Source organism: Myotis yumanensis, unplaced genomic scaffold (genome assembly GCF_028538775.1).
Source record: "Myotis yumanensis isolate MYYU_CA2020_CCGP unplaced genomic scaffold, mMyoYum1.0.hap1 SCAF_1, whole genome shotgun sequence".
NCBI lineage: Eukaryota > Metazoa > Chordata > Mammalia > Chiroptera > Vespertilionidae > Myotis > Myotis yumanensis.
The window spans coordinates 106,668,178-106,675,934 of NW_027223752.1; the positions used below are offsets into that span (position 1 = coordinate 106,668,178).

The 7,757-nt window shown below is 41.2% G+C and overlaps 1 pseudogene; it reads right to left on the bottom strand.

Annotated features, from left to right (window-relative positions):
- Nucleotides 1-302: 302 nt before the first annotated feature.
- Nucleotides 303-620, bottom strand: LOC139019873 (large ribosomal subunit protein P1 pseudogene; annotated as a pseudogene).
- Between the last annotated feature and the right edge of the window lie 7,137 nt (nt 621-7,757).

The following is a 7,757-nucleotide window of genomic DNA, read 5'->3' on the forward strand; positions in this document are numbered from 1 at the left end:
CTCTTTCTTCACAAAGAGGGAGTGTCCCTCCACTGACACTTCTTCAGCTTGTCCTCTAGGAGATAAACTTGTGGAGTTTAAAAGGTTTATTTTGCATACTTTTCTTTCTGAATAGAATGGAGCAAAGTGAAATCTTGCATATTAGAAGAGATCTTATCCTATTTCAAAACAGAAATAAAAGCAAGCCCTAAAGTAAATGAATGAGTACTTCCTAAAGGATTGACTGGAACATTAGCCTTAGAATCTTTTTTTTTTTTTAAACAGAGGTCAGCTTTTATTGACTATGTTACAAAAGAGATAGTTTAGTCAAAAAGACCAAAGCCCATGTCATCATCAGACTTCTTAGATTCTTTTTTCTTTGCTTCCACTTTCTTCTCCTCAGCTGGAGAAGCAGAGGTGGAGGGGGCAGGACCTCCTGCTGGTACAGCACTGGCTGCAGGGGCAGGTCAACCAGCCCCTACATTGCAGATGAGACTCCCAATATTGACATTGCCCAGAGCCTTTGCAAACAAGCCTGGCCAGAAAGGTCCAACTTTTACACCAGCTGCTTTCATGAGGGCATTTATCTTATCCTCAGTCAGGGACTAGTAGATGCAGGAGAGCTCTGAGACTATGGCCATGGTGAGGGTGAGTGCTGGGCGAGCGCTGCCAGAGTGGTACTAGTCACCAGATGAAGTCTAGCCTTAGAAACTTATCTCACACTAACCCAGCCCAGCAAATGACCTGTGGTCTGAGTGGCCAAAGCCCAAATAGCAGAGACAGAGGATCTCCTGTTTTCATAAAATGGTGAGGTGTGAACTAAGTCCCCATAAGATAAGAGAGCAAGCAAAGACCATCTGTAACCAAAGTTACATTACAGACAGAAAACTCTCACTAGCTAAGCATTTGGGGCAGCTGGTGCCTTGAGAGGAAGAGCAGGGAGATACCCAAGATTAAAAATTCTCAGTAGCTGCTGGGAAATTCCTGTAATCCCTGCCATGGGTTCAGCTGCCCATAAGCAGCTAGGGCCCTCAGCAATGTGGGGATGACACATCTTTAAACAAATCAAACCCAACAATAAAGAGACACAAAACAACATTCAGTAGAGACACTCCTCTAAATACTAGAGGTCCAGTGCACGGAATTTGTGCATGGGGAGTGGGAGAGGGGCTCCCTCAGCCTGGTTGGCACCCTCTCACAATCCAAGACTGCTGGATCCTCACCACTGGCCTGCCTGTCTGCCTGAGCACCCCTAAACACTCTGCATTCCTGCCTCATCACCCCTACACATTCGCCTGTCTGCCTTGGCACCCTGACCACTGGCCTGCCTGCCTGATCTCCCCTAACAGCCTCTGCCTGGCTGTCTGATCACCCCTAAATGCCTATGCCTACCTGCCTGATCGCAAGCAAAGAATTTACTAGCTTGGCTGAACGCCCTTAATGGCTCAACTGAATGCTTTACCACCCCAACCACTCTGCTTGCCTGCCTGATTGCCCCTAACCGCCACTGCTTTGGCCCCCGCCACTTGGATTTTGTCCAGAAGGCGACCAGAATGACTAAAATATCATTCTGCTTTCCGGTCAAATTAGCATATTATGCCTTTTTATTATAGATGTATAGGCATGCAAAACCCACAGACAAGAGCTTCACACCATTCTCCTTGTCTGCCCAGCCACTGAATCCTCAGAATGCCCTGCATTTGAGAGAAGAACAGTGAAGAAGAGTAATGTCTCTTGTCCCAAAGGGGGTCAGGCTATGTGCTTGCAGATTATGGGAGGACCATTGGAGGTTTCTTGCCACCTGGAGCTGATCAGGCTCCCCAAGACAATAGGCAGTAAATGCCTCCCTTGCCATACACAATACATGCACCTAATGCCTTGCAAAAAACCCCGGTGAGAGACAGCAAATGCCTCTCCTGTTGTACAAAAATGCTTGATTCAACTTAGGTCTTAGCTGAGTTGATGGGGATTGTTGGGATTGTGGCTGGGACATGAAACAGGTAAATTCCTGGCAGTACAGGAAATAAAAGTTCCAGACCTCAGCCCCAGAAACCCCCAATCCAGGCAGCAAGTGGCATCCCTGGTGGTTGTATCTGGGTCACCAGATTATGAAACCAGACAAATAATGGGTCCAGGTTAACTGTCAATATTTGAGCCAATTAAGCAGAGGTACGGTGGAATCATATATGAGTGTTTATTCCAATAATGCTGGCAGTATGGAAGAGCAGCAGGTCATCCACAAAAATCTGCTCTGAAATCCCCTCTCCCCCTGCATAAACCAGCTGCGTATATTGGGTAGGACAAAGATTACATGGGGGAGTAGGCAAAATAAGTTAAGGATGAGCATAATGGTTAAAGATTACAGGCAATGTGTGCTGGGGGTGGGCTCCTCAGGGTCTCCATTGTTTGGGCAACAAGATTGTTAATCTTTCTATGATAATAGGCAGTTCTTACCTCCCAGATCCCCAGCCAGATCAGAATATGATTTCTTTACTCAGAGGAAAACAATCATGGTTAGCAGAGCATGATTAATATTTCTTATAGCTAGCCCCAATATTCTATATATGTCCCTAACAGATTCTCTCACCAGTAGATGTTAACAGAGGAATCAAATTTCTGTCACCCACGCGAGTCAGTTTTTTGGTGTACCACTGAATACAGAATTTTGAGAAGCCACAGGGCATAATGAAATGTGATGAAAGGCTTTATTACGTGGTTACATTCCTCCAGTTGCAAAGTACCATCCCCCTTAAGCCAGTCCTGAAAGAGGGGCAGCTGTGGGCTCCAGCAGACCTAAAAACAAGGCCAGATCCCAGAGCTTCCAATCCACGTTGCAGCCAGTTGTAGATCACAACCAAGCTAATTAAAGTTCATTAGTTCATTGTGTGTAGGTCCACATGTCCATGAGTCACTGGCCAAGGGGAGTGCATCCTGTGCCATAGGAGAGCCAGGAACGCAGTGAGCTCATCTGATTCAAAGCTTAAATATTCAGGTTTGACCCACTTGCAGTGACCATGCCCATTCTGGCCAGCTGTGATGGACAGCAAAGCATTTTCCCTTGCCAACCAGACCTATTGGCCATGCCGCGAACCTGCCTTTGCCCAGTCCCTTGCCCATCAATCAGCGGGGAGCAGACTCAGAAAGTATTAAATGCCGCTTTTAGGCAGATCTTTATAAATGGCATGCTTATATTATCTGGTCTCTCATTAACTCCTTTACTCTTAAATTATAAATAGGTTATTTCAACAGCATCAGTATGAGGTACACTAGAAAAATTACAATGCAACAGCAAAGATAATTATGGACATGTAACCATAACAACTGTAATACTAATGGAAATATTTGACATTTTGTGAATTCCAAAATGGATCTCAGATATGCAAATGCTGTTGGAAAGAGGGACCTAATTAATTGCTTGATGTAAGTTTGTGGAAAATGTTTATTTAGTAAGAAATGCAATATTTTCAAAGAAAAAAGAAGGTTCGGTTAGCATATTTCATCAAACACAGAGTATCAACCAAGAGACAAAAATTTATATTAAAAGAAAACCAATGCAAATTCTGGTGTTGAAATGTACAATGAATTGAATTAAGTGTGCACCTTGAAAAAAAAAGTACCTCAAGTTTATTATTACATGGAGAAATTTTTTATCAACACCTTGCTCTAATTAGGTCAATTCTTTCTATAAGTACATTTATACCTGGATATATTTTGGGTTTGGTTGCAGAGCATTGCAATAGAGTGACTATCAAAAAACAAACAAACAAAACAACAACAACAACAAGAAAAACAAACAAGCAACATGACATTTTGGGTTTCCAAGAATGTACAAAAGTGATACTTATACTATATTGTAGTATACCATGGTTATATTCATGGACTCAAGCATTGTGCCAAAACAAGGCTTCCAGTCTATGATATCTACATTTCCATCTCAATTCCATTTGCAGTAAATTATTATTATTATTATTACCCTGAAAACTTTACCCACTTGCAGATGCAGAGTCACAATAGTTATAAGGTTTTTTCTGCAACATGCACTGTTTCAACTAAATTTCATTATAGTTTTTCTGTAATTGGGCCTAGAGAGTTGTTTCCAAATCCATCAAAAGGTGAAAATCACCTAAAGACACAAATGTAAAGGGACTCAATACCAATGCTCACAATATTGCAAATTACCCACATTTTTCCCAGCTAGAAGGTCTAAGTGCTTTTAAGACTAAAGAGGGTGTAAGCTTTACCTCTGTCCACAAATGACCTGCTATTCTTTTCCAAAGCTAGCCAATGCGTAACAGTTTCACACCTATAGAATGAAAAAGAGGGTGAGGACATGGATATATTCATGGAGAAGTCTAAGAATTCCTGCCTCCTAGGAAGGTTCTGTGACTAGGATGACCATTGTTTGCAACCAGACTTGGGGAATACTGTTCGGACTTGCACCAACTAGGTTTATCCTTGCAATAGAAATGCGTGTGTGTGTTTGAAGTTATGTTATTAAGATAAACTCTCTAAGATGATTAAATTTGCAAAACAGCTTGTAGGCTATGAGAAAAGACCCATTAAAAAATTATGAGACATCAGATTGTGATTGAATTTTGTCATTAGTCGGATATGAGACCTTGGTCAAATCACTGAACATGTATAAGCCTCTGTGCAATGAGGGTTATGTGATGGCTAATGTCTGTAAGGATTTTAAGGTATTTATTTCAGAAACAGATACTTCAGTACAATCCATTTCCAGTGAAAATAAGCTATTAAGGTAGCAGTAGTAACAAACACACTTATACACGGAAACCAATACACACACACACACACACACACACACACGCATGCACACACACATGTGTTAATATTTGCCTTTCAAAACTAAACATTTTAAACTTCTTATTCTATAGAGACTGATACAGAACACTTACCCAGCGATTTTGGAAGAGGTATAATCACTGGGGAAGCCAAGAAACAATCAATGCACCATGCTGGTAAGAACAAGAATATTTCAAGTCTAGTTATAGTACCTATATGCTATTTTACATAATAAAACTTCTCCGCAATTTCTTCCTATAATTACTAGAATGCTAGCAGTTACCATCAATGGGTCCTTAGACACATAATTTCTGTTTTAGGATTCATCTCCTTACCTTCGTCCACAAAAAAACAATGCTATTGTGAGCTTGAAATTTGCTTGATGGAAGCCTTTAAAATGCCACTTTACTCACTTTCTTTTTTAGACCCAATTCATTAGTTGCTTTGTATTTGCAAATTCAGAAAAGTTACCTTAAGAAAGGATTAGAAGAGGAATTTAGAAACTAGACATTGCATTGCTTATTAATTCCCTCCATGTGATTACAATACCGGGAAAAATTTCTAATATTTTCGGTGATGGTGCAACCTGTGTTCTTTCCTTTTTAATACAATTTAGGGTATAAATTACTGCTTCTTGTTCTGGCAGATCAGTGGCTAACAGGCTTTGTCACCATCTTTGACATGGTAGCAAAGGAAATAGGCAGGTTGAGGGAGAATCAGGGAAGGAGACACTGAAAGAGAGGGTTTTAAAACAGTAGTCATCCAACGGTGATTGTGTTCATGCCTCAAAGTTCATGCCATAACAGGAACAGCACTAGGAGCTTCACACTGCAGCGAAAGACACTTCAGTAAAATATGAAATAAGACAACCTCATCACTCAGTCAATGACCAGGCACACAATGACAAGACTCCTAATGCAGTGGGAGGAACCTAGTACCCTGGTTTGCTACAATACATTCCCTAAAATGCACAGGTTTTACCACAAAATATATGAAGCATGTTAAGGAACAGCAAGTGTGAACTCTATAGGAAGAAAGAGTAGTAAGTTTTCAGCAGTACCAGGATACTGTACATAGGAAGAAAGTAGACCAGAACACATTTTTGCGTGCATTCCAGTTGTAGGTTTTCCTATAATTTGTAAATATATTAAATAAAGAACACCATGTTTAATAGAGAAAAAACCATACGTGGGTAGTTCTCATCAAATAAAAATGTCAAGAGAGAGACAGAATGATATATGAAAAGAAAAACACAGATGATTTTGGTATTAAAATTCGAATAACTATTAGATAAAGTGCATTATAGTGACACAGGAATAGATTGGAATTGTCAGAAGAAAGAGCCTCTACACTTGAAATTATGGGAAGAGTGAAAGTAAAGCAGGGAGGAAGGGGGCAGGAAAAGCATTGGAAGAAATAATGGTTAAATATTTTCAAACATATTCAATGAAAAATATCAATCTGCACATCCAAGCTCAATGAAATCTAAGTAGAATAAGTACAATGAAATATGCAATCAGACACATCTTGGTCAAAGTTATGAAGGACAGAGAAAATAATACAACCCACGAAGGGCAAACAACTTCTCAAAGAAAAGTGAAACCTGGCAAGATGAAGAACTGAGTTCACATCACAAACATTCCATGACTACAGGCAGTGGGATGGCATAGTCAGAGTACTAATAGCAAAAGATCACTATAATTCTTAAATCTAGCCAAACTATCATTCAGAGTGAAGGTTAGAAAAAGGGATTCCAATTTTCTAAAATGAAGAAAGAAAAGGAAGGAAGGAAGGAAGGAAGGAAGGAAGGAAGGAAGGAAGGAAGGAAGAAAAGAAAAGAAAAGAAAAGAAAAGAAAAGAAAAGAAAAGAAAAGAAAAGAAAAGAAAGAAAAGAAAAGAAAAGAAAAGAAAAGAAAAAAGAAAAGAAAAAAAAAGAAAAGAAAAGAAAAGAAGAAAAGAAAAGAAGGAATGAAAGAAAAGATGAAGGAAGGAAGGAAGGAAGGAAAGAAGGAAGGAAAGAAGGAAGGAAGGAAGGGAGGAAGGAAGGAAGGAAGGGAGGAAGGGAGGACGGAAGGGAGGAAGGGAGGAAGGAAGGAAGGAACTGGGATCTGTTTGTTAGTAGATCTGCTTTAACAGTAAAGAAAAAATTTTTTTATGTTGAAAACAATTTACTTCTGGCAGTAACTTGAATCCAGCTTCTAAAGTAGCATGGATTCAAGGAATTATGTAATTCCTAAAGACAGTGAGAATGCATGTTTTTTTCTCCGTAGTTGATTCAATAGGCAATTGCATAAACATGATGTGCATCATTGTATTTTGGTGCCCATAAAATATTTAAAATGAATACATTTCACTATAGCAGCACAAAGGTGATGTGTGTGGATCCCAATGTATTTCAGTAAGATGATATAGAAGATTTTAATTCCAATTTGCATGAGCTAATGAGGAGTGCCCAGAATGCTAATATATATAAAATGCCAGGGGCCAACATGACCGAAATAAGTGGATGGATGACCGAACAGCATGCTGTGTGGGGCGACAACGCTGGCAGGGCGGTTAGTGACGGATGACCAAACAACTGAATAGCAGGTTATATGGGCACCAGGCTGGCAGGGGTGGCAGTTGGGGGCTACCAGGCCAGCAGGGGGGCAGTTGGGGACAGCCAGGCTGGCAGAAGGGAGCAATTGGGGGGACCAGGCCAGCAGGGAGGTCAGTAAGGGGCAAGCAGGCCAGCGGGTCAGAGCAGTTAGGGGCGACCAGGCCAGTAGCAGGGAGCAATTGGGAGTGATCAGGCTCTCAGGGGCAGGAGCAGGGGGTGACCAGGCCATTAGAAGGGCAGTAAAAGGTGCCCAGGATAGCAGGGGACAGTTGGGGGTGACCAAGCCGGCAGGGGATGGAGGGCAGTAAGGGGCGACCAGACTTGTGGGGGAAGGCAGTTAGGGAGGACCAGGCTAGAAAGGGTGCAGTTGGGGGCA